The 8,861-nt window shown below is 43.3% G+C and overlaps 1 pseudogene; it reads right to left on the minus strand.

Annotated features, from left to right (window-relative positions):
* Nucleotides 1–3,271: 3,271 nt before the first annotated feature.
* On the minus strand, nt 3,272–3,641 carry LOC102841292 (annotated as a pseudogene).
* Nucleotides 3,642–8,861: the final 5,220 nt, after the last annotated feature.

Genomic DNA, 8,861 nt, shown 5'->3' on the forward strand with positions numbered 1-8,861 from the left:
TTCTTCCAAAACAGATCTATTGGTTCTTTTGGCAGTCCATGGCACTTTCAGTATTCTCCTCCAACACCACAACTCAAAGGCATCAATTCTTCCACGATCTTCCTTATTCACTGTCCAGCTTTAGCATCCATATGAGGTTATTGAAAATACCATGGCTTGGGTCAGGCGCACCTTAGTCCTCAAGATGACATCTACATACTAGGTCTTAAATGGTTAAGTGCTCAACTACTAGCTGAAAGATTGGTGGCTCAAAGCTACCCAGAGGTGGCTTGGAAAACAGGCCCGGAGAACTGCTTCTTAAATATCCCAGCCTCGAAAGTCCTATGAGCTCAGTTTACTCTGCAAATATCGGCTCATTATGAATTGGAACTAAATAAATTGACTAAATGGTAGCTATCAACAATTCACATGTAAGACAATTAGTCTATTGAAAGCGTACAATTCAATAACTTTAGTATAGTCATAGTACAACCATCACCAAAACCAATTTTAGACTATTTTCATCACTCCAGAATGAAACCATTCTAACAGCCATTTCCCATCTTGCCCAGCTCCCTTCTTGCCACCCCCATCAGCCCTTGTTGCTTGTTGTTAAGTACCGTGGTGTCGGTTCCGACTCATAGTGACCCTGTACAGGGTTTCCGAGGCTGTAAATCTTTACGGGAGCAGAAAACCTCATCTTTCTCCTGCAGAATGGCTGATAGTTTTGAACTGCCAACCTTGAGGTTAGCAGCCCGATTCGTAACCACTATGCTACCACAGTCCTAGGCAACCAGTAATCTACTTCCAGCCTCTATAGATTAAAGGCTGTTTTGTTAAGCTGACACAAATGTCAGAAATTATATGAGCTAATCTTGAAGAGAATTCCATGGGCATCATGCACTGTGTCAGACTGGCAATTTATCCAATTTTCCCAGTATGGGGGTCAGAAAAATTGCTTCCTGACCCTCTCTCATCTGCTCCTTCTGAGTTGGCCAGCTGGCTCCTCTGGGGAAGATCAAATGAGAACAGTTCGTACTGGTGAGCCGAGTTGTCACTAGACCTAGCTCCAGGCTGAAGGCACAAAACTGCAATCGTGGTGGTTGAGGAATTCAGGGAAATAAGCCAGGTGTAAACTCACCTCAACAGTGGGTGTGGACGGAGTGCATTGCAGCCTAAGATAAGGCTCCCTGGAGAATTGTGCTGTGGTCAGGCCCCAGGCTTTTTTGAGAAATTCTGGAGCATGCACGCTATGCAAGCTGCTGCATTCCTGACTTAAGTTCTAGAAGTGAGAAGTTCTCACTTCCAATTTTCAACCAGAATGTTCCTTAGGAACTACCATGGTGAGGCTTTGACTCACTGACTTTAGACACAACATCAAGAAAGACTTCTTGCTACAAAAGGACATCACATTTAATAAAGTAGAGGGTCAATGGACTCAAACATACTGAAACTCATGAGAGTGGAACAGAACACAGAAAGGTTTGGATATGTACAATGTCGCCATTAGTTAGACCCACCAACAATGACTCTACCAGTACAGTTGGCAGCTTCTGCAGAATAACTTGATGGCATGACGAAGACCCCAGCTATCTCCGAATATTCCCACCCCAACCCATAACACCTGGAATCTTCCTCATTCCTCTGAGTTACACCATCGTCCCCAGAAGCCACAGGTGAAATTCTTGGGACAGGGGATGGGTGTGTGTGGCAGGCATGAGCACCTATAGATATATTGGCTCAAGTTAGAGTCTCAGGTGAGCAAGAGGTTTACCTTGGCAAGCAAGGACTGGATCCTGTGTGCAGTGGGACATTGGGGAAGTGAATTTGGATTTAGGCATTGAACAATACTGATAGGTTTATATGATAAAGGTAAGCTGCTGTTTTTAGTCGCCACTGAGTCAGCTCCCATTCTTAGCAACCCACAGACAACAGAACAAAACCCATATAGTTGTTGTTGTTAGAAGCCATCGAGTCAGTACCGACTCACAGTGGCCTTAAGCACAACAGAATGAAACACTGCTGGGTTTTGCGCAAATCTCACAACGGTTCTTACTTTTGGACCCATCGCTGCTGCTGTTGTACTGATCCATCTTGTCGGAGGTCTTCCTCTTTTTTGCTGACGCTTCACTTTACTGAATATGATGCTCTTCTCCAGAGACTGGTCTCTCCTAATAATATAAATAAAGTATGAGAGACAAGTCTGGCCATCCTGTCTTCAAAGGAACATTCTGGCTGTACTTCTTCCAATACAGATTTGTTTCTTCTTCTGGTAGTCCATGATACTCTTAATATTCTCCTCCAACACTGTAACTCAAAGGCATCAATTCTTCTCTGGTCTTCCTTATTCACTGTCCAGCTTTCACATGTATATGAGGTTATTGAAAATACCATGGCTTGGGTCAGGCTCACGTTAGTCCTCAGGCTGCCATCTTTGCTCTTCAACACTTTAAAAAGGTCTTGTGCAGCAGATTTGCCTAATGCAGTATGTCGTTTGGTTTCTCGGCTGCTGCTTCCATGAGTGTTGATGGTTGATCCCAGCAAAACGTGGCATCAGGATTGGAGGGAGATTCATTAATAACCTACAATATGCAGATGATACAACCTTGCTGAAAGTGAAGAGGATTTAAACTACTGATGAAGCTCAATTACCACAGCTTTTAGTATGGGTTGAACCTCCACGTAAAGAAAATCCATTTACAACAGAAGGAAACAATGCCTCCTCCTGCTTCTTTGTCGTTTTATTGGCGTTGTTGTCTTCTGACCTCAGGGGATCCTCTTCCTGCACCATAAAACTCGCACTGCCATCAAATCGGTTCTTAGTCACAGTGACCCTATCTCTATAGTGTCTCCAAGGTTATAAATCTTTAGCAGAGCAGAAAGTTTCACCGTCCTCCCATAAAGCATCTGGTGGGTTTGAACTGCCAACCTTCTGATTATCAGTCCAGTGTTTATCCTAAAGTGAAATCAGGGCTCCAACACTGTATTGGACAACATTCTCTTACGATCCATAGGATTTTCACTGGTTAATTTTCAACAATTGTTCACCAGTCTTTTAATCCTGTTTAAGTTGGGAAGCTCTACTGAAATCTGTCCACCAGGGATGACCCTGCTAGTATTCGAGATACTGATGGACTAACTGTCAGTATTTTTTTGTAAGTAAAATTTTGTTTTGCGGCAGTACATCAACAGGGCGCTGCCAGAAATTCAAGCTGAATTTAGACGAGATGAGGAACAATATCATTACTGATATAAGATGGATCTTGGCTGGAAAGCTTCTCCTCTAGGCCTCCTACTGGGAGCTTCGTGCCCTCAGCATCTCCTGAATGTTGTCCTCAGCTTCCTTGGTGCTCTGTTCAAGGTAAGATTTCTTCTGTTCCAGCTCTTTAATTTTTTTCATCCATTATTTTGTGTTTCTCTAGCAGCTGGTTGTGAATTACCTCCTTGGACTGAAGAATGAACATTCTTCCCACACCTTCATACATATTAGTGTCATCTACCAAAGCCATGATTTCTGTGTCTGTAAGATAAACGTGCCTTTTCATTATGTTGAACTCTTCATTCTGCATGCCTACAAGCTTCACCTTCTGTTGAGTCTTAATCACTTTGTCTTGAAGCTCTGCAAAGGCCTTGCTGGACTCCATTTCTACTGTGGCTGCCATCTTCATTTGCTCTATCCCATTACATTTTTTTTTTTTTTTTTTACTAGCAGAGTTTTATTGTGTGATAGTTTACATATAGTTTACATGGGGTCTATCCCATTACATTTTAATTTCATTTTTACATGAACTTTTTAAGCTCCACCCCCCTCGTATTTGCATGAGCTTCTTCCCCTCATCTCTCTCTCATCCCATCTCCCACTATAAATAATCACAAGTCCTTGCTCTTTGTTTTGGGAATAGATTCTCCAACTGTTGCCCATTTCTGAACTGAATAGAGCATCTCTTGAAATCTACAAAAGAAATGGATTGAACTGTGTATAGTCTTGTTTGGTTTTGAACGAAGCTTGACTCCACTATGGAGGAAAAAAATCCCTTGCAAAAGAACATTAAGTGCACCTACAGACCCTTTCTTTCCTGTGCCAAGATGCAAATACTGGCAGAAGCAGATGCAACTTCAGGGGTCCTGAATGCCTGTCCCCTTCTTCCTCCCCTCATCCCCAGGAGACAGCACATTCTAGCCACTTCCCTTAGAAGCTCTTCAGGCCCTGGTGAATTAATTTCCTAGCAATAGTCACTGTTTTCATGATATGACGGGACACAGTTCTGGAAGACAGAGCTGCTGAGGGATGGTGGTCTTCTTTGTTGCTGCTGAGAGAAAAGTGTACTGTGTGTATGTCCACTTTCAGGGCCAAATTAATTAACAAAGAGGCAGGTGTTGTCTTAGGAGGGGAGAAGGTGGTAGGATGTCATGTGGCTGGAAGATTAGCTGGTGATGAGAGCGTTGTCTGTCTTACACCTCATGGTGTACAATGCACAAAATGAGTTACAACAACAAAATCAAACTATTGCCTGACTGTTGGTGACCCCAACTCACAGTGACCTCATGTATGTCAGAATCGAACATGCTCCAAAGGGTTTTCAACGACTGAACTTTTGGTAGCAGATTGCCGGTGTTACTGGGTTGGGCTACAGAAGACTAGAAAGTCATGAAATAGCATTTTCAAGAGTTTTATTACTGTCTGGAAATCCCTACAGGGAAGACATGCCGTAGACACAGAGCTTCCCGCAGTGGTACTATACTGCAGACAGCAGAATGTTTCTTTGTGCTCACAGTCTACAGGGTTTTTATAGTGAGGAGGTAAGCTGTGGAGAGAGTTCCACCAGGTTTAATAAAACGGGCGGGCTCTTCCTGTGCATTTCTGTTTTGGTGTACTGTTTAGTTGTTTCTCTCTTCCCATGCAATATACATGTCTGGCGTCCATGATGGAGTGTAAGATTTCAAGATGGATTCTGTTGTAGAGGCATCTGGGATACTCGACACAACTGCCCACGCATACGCCCTTTTGTCAGGATCCTGGTTCGAGATCCAGGTCTGCTCGGGTGGTGTCATGTCGGGGTCATGCTGCGATTTTTTTGTGCTTGCACTGAGAACTGGTTAAGTGAATGGGTAGCTAGAAATAGCTGAAGGTTAACAAACCCTGTTGCATAGCTGAAGAGGGAGTGGGTATAGCAAACCCCACTGGGTTCTGGATGCACTAGGCCATAGTTTCCATATCTTGCCTATATTCTATCCCACCTGCATTTGGAAGTTTTATGATTCCTACCGATTTTTCCACCATTAATTTCCTCCTGACCCCTTACCCTAACACCAGGCCTTACTTCCAAAGCATCTCTGAGTGGACTCAAACCTCCAACCTTTCAGTTAGCAGTCGAGTGTATTAACTCTTTGCACCATCCAGAGACTTGGCGAAGTGAGTGCTGTTGTGTTATTAGATGCTTCCCAGCTCCTAGCGACCCTACATGTGACCACCTAGTCCTGCTCCAGCCTCACAATCATTCCTATGGCTGAGCTCATTGCTGCAGCCGCTCTGGAGGGTCTTCCTCTTTTTTCACTGACCTTCCACTTTACCAAGCATGATGTCCTTCTCCAAGGTCTGGTCCCTTCTGATAACTTGTCCATCGTACTTGAGATGACATCTCGCTAGCCTCACTTCTAAGGAGCATCCTAATCAAAGCAATTCGTGGTAGCCCCTTGTACAAAACCACATATCCTTTATATTGATGCCCACACAGGTCAGCTGAGAACTGGGGCCATCCAGTCTCATGAATTCACAGCTTCAACTTGACAGTAGAGGGGTCAAGAGTATTGGAAACCCTCCCACCAGTGTCTGCAGGACCTCAAAGGGCTTCTCTCCACATGGCTACTCATGCTTCTGGAATCCTGCTTCCATGTGGGCTGGAAACTTGTTCCATGTTTTTGCTATTTTTAATTTTTCAAATTGTGGTAAAACACACATACATAAAACTGATCATTTTAAGCATTTTAAAACCTTCAATTCAGCTGTTCATCGTAATAATAGACCATCATCATCATCTAGGATGGGTGGGAAATGTCCGGCCCACAGGCTGTATGGTGGTGGTGGTGGCGGTGGTGGTTATGTGCCGTGGAGTTGGTTCCAACTCAGAGTGACCCTGTATAGGGTTTCTGATGCTGGAACTCTGTACAAGAGCAGAAAGCCTCATCTTCCTCCTGCAGAACGACTGGTAGTTTCGAACTGCTGACCATGAGATTAGCAGCCTGACTCATAACCACTCTGTTACCAGAGCTCCTTATGGGCTAAAGATTGCAAACTCATTTGGTCTGGCCCTGCTGAGGCAACTGCAGTTCCAGCCATCCCATTAGGAGTGAGTTAATAAAATGGTTAATAAAATGTTTGACTAAATATATTGTTGTTGTTGTTAAGTGCCGTCAAGTCGGTTCCGACCTATAGCGACCCTGTACAGGGTTTCCGAGGGTGTAAATCTTTATGGGAGTAGAAAGCCTCATCTTTCTCCCGCGGAGCAGCTGGTAGTTTCGAACCACTGACCTTAAGGTTCGCAACCCGATTCGTAACCACTACACTACCAGAGCTCCTTTTGACTAAATATAGCAGGCTAATTTTTAAGTTAGTAATTTAATTTGATAATTCTATAACCTGTGAATGATGATATAAATTTTGGCAGGAAAAAGGTTCTCCACCCCAATGTAGAACTTTCTCATCACTCCTAGTGAAAACCCTGTACCAATATCACTATCTCTCGTGACTTCCTAAGCTCCAGGCAACCGCTGATATACTTTCTATCTCTATGGGTTTGCCTTTTCTGAACTTTTTTTTTAATGTTTTTATTGTGGATTGAGTGAAAGTTTACAGGGCAGATCAGCAGTATTACATTCAACAAGTCATACACCTTGCTTCATTATAATGATTATAATCCCCTCTATGTACCATAAGGGGCTCTGGTAGCGTAGTGGTTACGAATCGGGCTGTGAGCCGCAAGGTCAGCAGTTCGAAACTACCAGCTGTTCCGCGAGAGAAAGGTTAGGCATTCTGCTCCCGTAAAGATTTACAGCCTCGGAAACCCTGTACAGGGTCGCTGTGAGTCGGAACCAAATCCATGGCACATAACAAGAGCAACAACATGTACCATCAGTTAACAGTATTTCTCTCTATCCACTTTAGCTTTTTTAAAAAAACAAACAAACAAACAAACAAAAGCATTCAGGCATATATAATAATTTACATCTCCAAAGGGCACATTCTTCAAATCTGTCTCCTGGCCACCAGCTCTTAGTCCCTCTCTTCCCAGTGAATCTAGAGTCCTCAGCCGCTTTCCCTCTCCATGCCCCCATCTCTGCCTCGCTCTCTGACATCTCTACTTCTCTGGATAAGGTCCTGCATTCTGCTTGTGTGCTTCTCCCTTGATGGCCCTAGGGTCCTCTGTTTCTGGACTGTAAGATTAACCACTTCCCTGTTTTTGTTACAAAACTTCTACTTTTACAATTGTAACAGTCACAATTAGTCATGAGAACACTTACTCACTATTTAATCATATGAATCTTATCCCCATCTCTTTTCACCAGACTCATCAAGACAAGATGAATCTATTCAGTGGGGACTTTTTCTTTACCCCCATATTCTTAAACTAAAGTTCCTCTTGAAACCTTGTAAGCCAGTCACTTCATGTCTTTATTGCCCCCTCATTTTAGGTAGCCAAGGTCTAAGTTACCTATTCCTATCTACCCTGTGTACAGAGGGGATAGCACTGATAACTGATGTGAAGACTCCTTCCCTCTCTGTTGGTATTTAGAGTAACTACCTCTCTGAGTATAGGTCAGGTTCATCATTGTAGCAATTTACCCTTGTTTCCATTATCAAAAAAATTATTTGTTTATTTATTTATTTGGTAATCTTCCTCTACTTGAGTTCTGATTGTCGAGACATCGAGGCTAGATCAAATGTCTGCAAGTTTGGGTGTTCTTGTGCATCTCCCTTCACTTTATATCAGCTGGATGCATACCTCTAAGCTTTAGCCCTCTATGGCTATGTCTTTGTCGATGGGCTAAAATGTCCTCAGGTCTCACCACAATTGGACCAACCAGCCCTTCCTTTTCACTCTTTCATCTCCAGGTCAATGGGAGTCTATGGACTGTGGTTGAACTCATCCATTTCTTCATTGCTGCCTTCCCTCTTTTCCACTCACCAGTAGACCAATGTGTTTGCCTGCAAGTTTAAATTCTTGTATGCATGTTCCCTTTGAGTTTCAGTCCTAGAGGGGAATTTGTCCTGAAGGAACTCCATTGCTTGCCTGATGGCTTCCTGGCAAACAGCTTGCCTATTCTTGTAGTAGCCAGTCATGCGGACATTTTTGTTTTGAGTTTTTCCTGATGATCTTTCTTTGAAGATGTATCTTCTGTTGCTCTAACTGTCCCAGGCTGGTCTGCTTGTCCTTCTTAGTGGAAATGTCCCACCTCATAACGTTCTGGATGGGACTCAGGATTCCACATAGGGTACTACACTGTGTAAAGGCTTTGCAAAAGGCCTATTTCACTGGTCAAGTTCTAGAACCCCTTTTAGGTATTCCAATCAGTTATAGGCTGAAGACGGGCTTACAAGTTTTCTGTAATCATGTTTCCCAATAGTCCTTTCTATCCCACTCAAGTGTCTGTTTTACAATATTAGGCAAGGGAAACCAATATTCATGAGACAGTCAAGCATTTTAGTATTCTTTCCCTTCTTCAAATTATGTTTAAATCCCTGTATCACAGAGCCCTGTTGTTCCAAAGTTGAGTATGCATCACTATTTACCTCTGTCCCACTAGGCCATGCAAACTTGTCTCACTGTTCCCATATCTATCTTGTTCTTCTGCCTCCTCCTCCTTCTTGTACTGCTCTCCCCCAA

Source organism: Chrysochloris asiatica, unplaced genomic scaffold (assembly GCF_000296735.1).
Source record: "Chrysochloris asiatica unplaced genomic scaffold, ChrAsi1.0 scaffold00025, whole genome shotgun sequence".
Taxonomy (NCBI): domain Eukaryota; kingdom Metazoa; phylum Chordata; class Mammalia; order Afrosoricida; family Chrysochloridae; genus Chrysochloris; species Chrysochloris asiatica.